The sequence below is a fragment of the Clarias gariepinus genome, chromosome 11 (assembly GCF_024256425.1).
Source record: "Clarias gariepinus isolate MV-2021 ecotype Netherlands chromosome 11, CGAR_prim_01v2, whole genome shotgun sequence".
NCBI classification, from domain to species: domain Eukaryota; kingdom Metazoa; phylum Chordata; class Actinopteri; order Siluriformes; family Clariidae; genus Clarias; species Clarias gariepinus.
Window position 1 is genome coordinate 29,994,759 of NC_071110.1, and position 7,742 is coordinate 30,002,500.

Consider the following 7,742-nt stretch of genomic DNA (forward strand, 5'->3'; position numbering starts at 1 on the left):
TTCGTTTTGGTGCTTTCATTTTTTTCATTGTTTAATTATTATTATTTTTTTTTTACCCTTCAGATTTACAGTATTACTAGCTCTAGCTAGGTGTGGAGTGTTAAAAAAAAAAAAAAAAAAACCTGAGTCATTTAAGAAAACAAAACACCTAAAAACATGTTCCTGAGTCGGCCTGAAACTTCAATAATAGTAACTCTTAATAATTCATAGTCATAGTTGACAGGTGGGAAATTTCTAATTGACAGATTGTACAAAACAACTGCAGCTACGTCCCAGGTCATTAAACAGTCAAAGATTTGCCCCAGAGCACTCCTAAATCTATATTTAAGACCAGAGCTGCAGGTATCACGATAGGCTTTTCCCCTTCAGCAAGGGGTTGCATTTAATCCAGATAACATGCGATAATCTGCTGCTAAAAACTGGGACTTTTGATTGTGCGGAATAACAGAACATGAGGGTAAAAACTCCCTTTTTTTCTCGATGTAATCCCCTGCTACACTAATGCACTAATTATCCCAACGTTTCACTAGTGCTCGGAACCAAAGCCTGTAATGGGCCAAACATGTGGAAAAGGCTTGGACCAGGGTCAGGACTCTATGGGGAATATGGTAATAACTCATAGCTTAGTTCCTGTGATGTGCAAGTAGTGTTGGTGACAGATGTGTCTCTTACGCAAGTTGGCAGCAACTTATGCATTGTTTTTCAAGGAGCTGAAGTTTCACTGAACTGCAGTGGGCTCCGAGCCACCTCGGACGGGATCGTTCTTCACAGACGACACACTTACTGTTCGTATGTTTACTGTACCTAAAAGTCACATTACTGCACTGTGCTTAACGTCTTCTGTAAATGTCAACCAGTTTTACATCTTCATTCGCCAGAAATTTCGTCACAAGTCCCGGTTTGACTTGAACATCCCTCATGTTTGACATTTAATAGAGTGTAAATGGTGTTTTCCGTTAAAGGAATGATGAATGATGGATTCCCCCTAAAGCCCTCCTAGGATGGGATGAGTGAAGTGTATGCTCAGGCATGTGTGCAGGAAACAATGCGGCTTCAGAGAAATCCTATAAACTCCATGAGTCATCACTTTTGCCTTGCTGGAGAAACTTTCTCTTCTGCACACTTTGTTGCTTACATTAAAAAAACTGCACAGTTGTCAGAACGGTCCTATTCAATACGATAATGGACACTGGATTGCCTCCTTTTCGTATGCAAACTAAGTCATAATAAAATCCTGTATAGGGCTTTACATACAGTTAATGCATGCATGCGGGAGAACCTACTGTAGCTCACCGAACAATCTAGCTGTTTAGCTCTTTGTTGTTTATTTTTAATGACAAAGCTTAATTTAAGCATTTAGCCAATGAGATCATCTTATCAAAATCATAAAAAAAATCATAATCGTAAAGTATCATAATCACAAAAATGTTCTGTATATAGTACAGTATTATACTTTAACAAGTTTCACTGTCTATATTAATGTACTACTTCTGTTATATTAATGTGCTATTTCTGAGCCATGCACTTGTTAGAGAACATCAGAGCTAAGCAACAAGTCATGAAAGGATATGATGTCACAATAGGAAGGAAATCTAATCGGCTTGTTTAAGCCCTGGTCAATAATAATAATAATAATAAAAAAGAAGTAAGCAATTAAATAAAACAGCACATTTTTTTTTGTAAACACGCACAGTGAGGATCCATCTGAACTTAATCCAATCTGATTAATAAGCAAATTTTGCATAAAAAGGGCCCTTTTAATAAATTTTTTTTTTTTTTTTTTTTTTTTAAAACATTGTTGGAGTAGATCAGCTAAACAAGTTACAGTTATAATTCTAACTGGTGAAAAATTGTTGAAATGAGTTTTTATAACCTCAGTTTTTTGAAGGTGGTTCAACTGCAAAAAAGATTTTAATTAATTAATTAATTGATTAATGAATGAATGAATTAATTGATTGATTAAAATTGCAGGGTTACAATAGAATGGTTTTTAAAATGTTCGCAAATTTCAGAAAGAGTCTCCAGCGTCAGTGCTTTATATGACATATGCTGTTAATTTACATTTTGGTAACATGTTTTGTTCCTCTTGTTCATTTCGAGAGAGAGAGAGCGAGAGAGAGAGAGAAGGTGAGGGTGGTGAAGGAAAGTCTGATTACCACTGATAACAGAAATGAATAACGTGGCCACAGTGATTTCCCATATCGCACCACCTTGTTGATAATTACGTTGCGATAACCTCATTCCCATGACCTCTGAACCTGTCGTAGATCTCGTTGTCGCTGCCCCGTGTGGTCTGCCTGGGATGCGTGTGGTGACAGGGGGACGGTTCCACATTACCATGACTTGGCTGATGCAGACAGGAGGACTGTTCTCTGATGGCTTGTGACCGCAGTCGCTCAATAGTCCAGGACAGGAATCCCTTCAAACAGTTTTGTACCTGAGCCTCCAACAACAAACGTGGACTTTTTTTTTTTTTTTTACTTAAAAACCTTTCCTTTTATATTGAACTTCACTGAAGCCTCCTAACACTATGACTGCAGATCAATCCCTGCTATCCGTTATCACCCAAATGAGGATGGGTTTCCTGTTGAGTCTGGTTCCTCTTAAGGTTTCTTCCTATTACCATCTCAGGGAGTTTCTCCTTGCCACTGTCAGGCCTGGCAGGGATGATCTAATCATTTTGGTTTATACGTATTTTCTCACACATTTCAAACTTATTTACCTAAAAAAAATTGACTTTCATAAAGCTGCTTTGTGACCATCACCATTGTTAAAAGTATTATGTAAATAAAACCAGCGATGCTCTACGGCTTAGAGACAGTGGCACTGAGGAAAAGACAGGAGGCAGAGCTGAAGATGTTGAGGTTCTTCTTGACAAGGAGTGACAAGGATGGATAGGATCAAGAATGAGTTTATCAGAGGGACAACCCATGTTGGAGATAAAGTCAGAGAGGCCAGACTGAGGTGGTTTGGACATGTTCAGAGGAGAGATGGTGAATATATCGGTAGAAGGATGCTGAGGTTGGAACTGCCAGGCAGGAGGTCTAGAGGAAGACCAAAGAGGAGATTTATGGATGCAGTGAGAGAGGACATGAAGTTAGTTGGTGTGAGAGAAGAGGATGCAGAGGATAGGGTTAGATGGAGGCAGATGATTCGCTGTGGCGACCCCTGAAAGGGAACAGCCGAAGGACAAAGAAGAAAAAGGTGTAAATAAAATTTAAGTGATTTAAATTCCACTACAACTTCCATTCTTTTACACAATATTTACACAAATACATTACCTATGAAATGAACCAATAAAACACTATTAACAATAAAATAAATGGCAACAAGTAACCTGAATATCCAGTTACTGTACGAGGTGTGTGTTTAGGTACAGATATGTCCCTTTATAATAACAAAGTGGAAAAAAAAAAAAAAAAAAAAAAAATTTTTTATATATATATATATATATATATATATATATATATATAACAAGTTACATAGAGGGCATTTTGTGTGTATATTTATTGTGTTTTCCTGGTAGTCTGAGGTCTATATTTAAAAGCACAGTTAGAGGAACTCTTAAGCGAGAAGTAGTTTTTACCATTTTTCGGGCCATTTCTAAATATTTCCATTTCTGCATATAATAGTGTGTTACGAAATACAGATAATTTCTTATGAATGAAGTTTTTTAGGTTCAGATTTGGCCTTTGACTCCTAAATTGAGCAAGACTAGCTTTTTTTTACAAGCTGCTGAGCTGGATAAATTTAGCTACCCTAGTGAAAGCCGCCTCAGTTGACGTTTTTGCTAAGAAGATCATCTTCACTTTAAACGAAGCGTTAATGAAAAAAATCTGATTGTGTGTGCATGAGCAAAAAAATGTTGAGTTTTGCTGCATTGGATTTTCTGTGGGATGGGACCAGACAGACTGGTCTTTGGGTGCCCATGGGCATGGGTTGCACCTTGGGTGCCCATGGTCCTGTCACCAGTTTACCAGAACTCTTTGTCATTTCATAATCATTGTTAACATTAGAATATTACGTGGTGTAAATGTGCAGGAATCAGGACAAAACAACCCCTAATATTTTGAAAAGGAACAAATGTGTCATCTGACTGCAAAATAATACTGCTGTGCCATGAGTGTGCCATGTGATCTTAAAACAAATATACCTGTTCCTGGACTTGGAGAACAAAGACCTGGCCATCACACCCATATGTGGTTCTTTCCAAGTTGCAAGCATGGCGTTTAAAACAGATTTGTTTACTGAAGCATGACTATTTCACACACAACATGCTCCATGGGGACAGGTCTTGTGAAAAAACTCTGACCCCCACCCCATTGAGTGCAGGGACACCGAGGGCACCCCAGGAGTGGTAGTGATGTAATTTTAACTATTTTAACTATTGCCAATGAAGCGGACCTCAACAAACCGAAGAGCTGGAGGGCAGGAGTATCAGTCAGGGTTTGGGGTTAAAATACAACGTTTTAGAGTTTCAGAGTTGGTCAGAAAGTTTTTTTGTTTGTTTTGTTTTGAATCTAATGTCATTTTCTTGCACCCTTATAGCTATCATATTGGGAAAAGAAAAGCAGGAAGCAGATTTTTTTTAAAAAAGCATTTGACTTGTGTACTTTATGACTACGTCTTTTACAACAGGAATGACTGGGTGGATAAAGGGAACTTCCCCACAATGAAAAGTGACTTGCCATTATGGAAAAGCAGAAGAAATAATAAAAAAAAAAAAAAATAATAATAATAAAAAGAAAATGACAGAACGGGAGTCAAATAGACAAGGAAAAATGGAGCGCTCTGAGAGGGAAAGGGGATATCTTTTGGAAAAGCCCTGAAATTCCTCTCACTTCCTTTAACATTTGATTTGCTGTGTGTGTGTGACGTGATGGTGGTGTATATCAGATCTCTGTTCTCTTCCAAGAAATCTTTAGTTTAGGAAAGGCTGTCTGTGAGCATCATGGGAAATGTAGTGTGTGATGGTACATGTTGATTCACTGCCAGTAACTGGGGGAAGGAGATCAGAAAATAAAACAAAAGGCAGCGAGTCGGTGTGTGTTCCCCTGAGAGAAAACCCCTCTGTCGCTTAAAGCCACCCACTAACACACTCACACACACACACACACACACACACACACACACACACATACCTCATGCCTCTGACCTTTAAAGCTTAGACAGAGTTCAAGGAATTACTTTAGGGAAGGGAAAGTGACTATGAAATGTTCACTAGGCCTTTTTTATCAAACCCTAAACCAGATTAAGACTTGCCATCTCATTGCGGAGTGTACAGGGATTTTTAAAATCGCAACCCTCTGCTCGTTCCTCTAAATCAATCTCCTTACATAAGCTTTTCCGTCTAAATGTTTTTGTACAGGGAAAGTGTCATGCCTCATGTCGAGACTCCACCCTAACCAAAGGCTCCGCCCATAAAAGTTGAGTCCTAAATAAGTCAATTTGAGTGATTGATTGCAAACCAGCCAGCTATAATACAAATGACAGGTTTATATATATATATACATATATAATATTATAAGCGGGACTTTTGACTGTGTAGAATAACAGTACACAGTTCTGAGCGTAAAATCTCCCTTTATTTCTCTATATAATCCCCTGTTACACTAATGCACTTATCCCAGCGTCTCACTAGTGTGAAGGTTTCTCAACGCGCTGGAGCCATGATTAGACTGCATGTGGCCGAGTTCCTGTAATGTGTAAAGTGGTGGTGATGGATAATTATGTGTAGAGTTCCCCCAGAAAGATGAGTCTGTTCCACAAGTGGGAAACAAGTTATCCATCGATTTTAAAGGATCAGCTGTTCCATTTACTCAATGTTCACTGGAACGCCTGCACTGGGTTCTGAGTCACGTCAATTGAGATCGGACGTACTGTACTGTACATCCTCCTTTTACATCTTTTGCACCATTCAAATGTTTTACTGTGGCTAAGAGTCTCATCACCATACTGTGCTTTTACGCATGTTTTATGTTGGCACAAGGCAAGTCCCGGGGGCTGAGTACAAACTTACACTACACTTTTCAGAAATTTATTTGTAACAAATGTTGAAAAGCATTATTTTCCTTCCACTTCACAATTATGTGCCACTTTGTGTTGATCTGTAACATAAAATCCCTAATAAAATGCATTTACTTTTGTATTTTTAATGTGAAAAAATGTGGAAAAGTTAAAAGCCTCCAATATAACTATACATACAGTATACAGTACGGTGCATCTTTTCCACATTTTGTCTTATTCTAAAATGGATTAAATCCATTTTTTTTTTAGAATTTACATTTAGGCATTTGGCAGACGCTCTTATCCAGAGCGACTTACATTTTTATCTCATTACACATCAGAGCAGTTGAGGGTTATTGGCCTTGCTCAAGGGCCCAACAGTGGCAACTTGGTGATTGTGGGGTTTGAATCTTTAACCACTGACCTACCCCTGGCCCCAGAATTCTACACACAATGAGAAAGCACATTTACATAAGTATTCACTGCCTTTCCCATGAAGCTCAAAATTGAGTTCAGGCGCATCCTGTTTCCCCTGATTATCCTTGAGATGTTTCTGCAGATTAATTAAAGTCCACCTGTGGTAAATTCAATTGATTGGACATGATTTGGAAAGGCACACTCCTGTCTATATAAGGTCCCACAGTCGACAGTTCATGTCAGAGCACAAACCAAGCATGAAGTCAAAGGAATTGTCTGTAGACCTCCGAAACAGGATTGTCTCCAGGCACCAATCTGGGGAAGGTCACAGAAAAATGTCTGCTGCTTTGCAGGTCCCAATGAGCACAGTGGCCTCCATCATCCGTAAGTGGAAGAAGTTCGAAACCACCAGGACTCTTCCTAGAGCTGGCCAGAGGAGAACCTTCCAGCGTTCACAACCATCTCTGCAGCAATCCACCAATCAGGCCTATATGGTAGAGTGGCCAGATGGAAGCCACCCCTTAGTAAAAGGCACCTGGCAGCCCGTCTGGAGTTTGCCAAAAAGCACCTGTAGGACTCTCAGACCATAAGAAACAAAATTCTCAGGTCTGATGAGACTCTCTGGCCGCTCTACCATATAGGCCTGATTGGTGGATTTAATCCATTTTAGAATAAGGCTGTGATACAACAAAATGTGGAAAAAGTGATGCACTGTGAATACTTTCCGGATCCACTGTTTTATTTAGGCATTTGGCAGACACTCTCATCCAGAGCGACATACATTTTTATCTCATTATACATCTGAGCAGTTAAGGGCCCAACTTGGTGGTTGTGGGGTTTGAACCTGGGATCTTCCGAACCGTAATCCAATGCCTTAACCACCGAGCTACACCTGGCCCTGACAATTACGATATTTTTCGGTCTCCAAAATCAGGGCTTTTGTACTGTAACATTTACGATTTCTTTGTAAAAATCTATAGAATTTTGTGTCCGTCATGTTGTAACGCTTAGTTCCTTCTTCAAATGTTTATTTTATTACGTAGCCAGGGATGATGTGTAGCTAAATGTGACTTGCAGTAATCTGGATGGCGCAACACTGTAACTAGTAACGCACTATGTGGTAGTAACGTGGTAGCTGTAACAACTAACAGCTGATAAAATCATTAGTTTGAGTCTGTGATATTTTCAGAACACTTGAATTATTTATACAATCAAGCAGATAAAATGGTGACATATATATATATATATATATATATATATATATATATATATATATATATACAGTGGTGTGAAAAACTATTTGCCCCCTTCCTGATTTC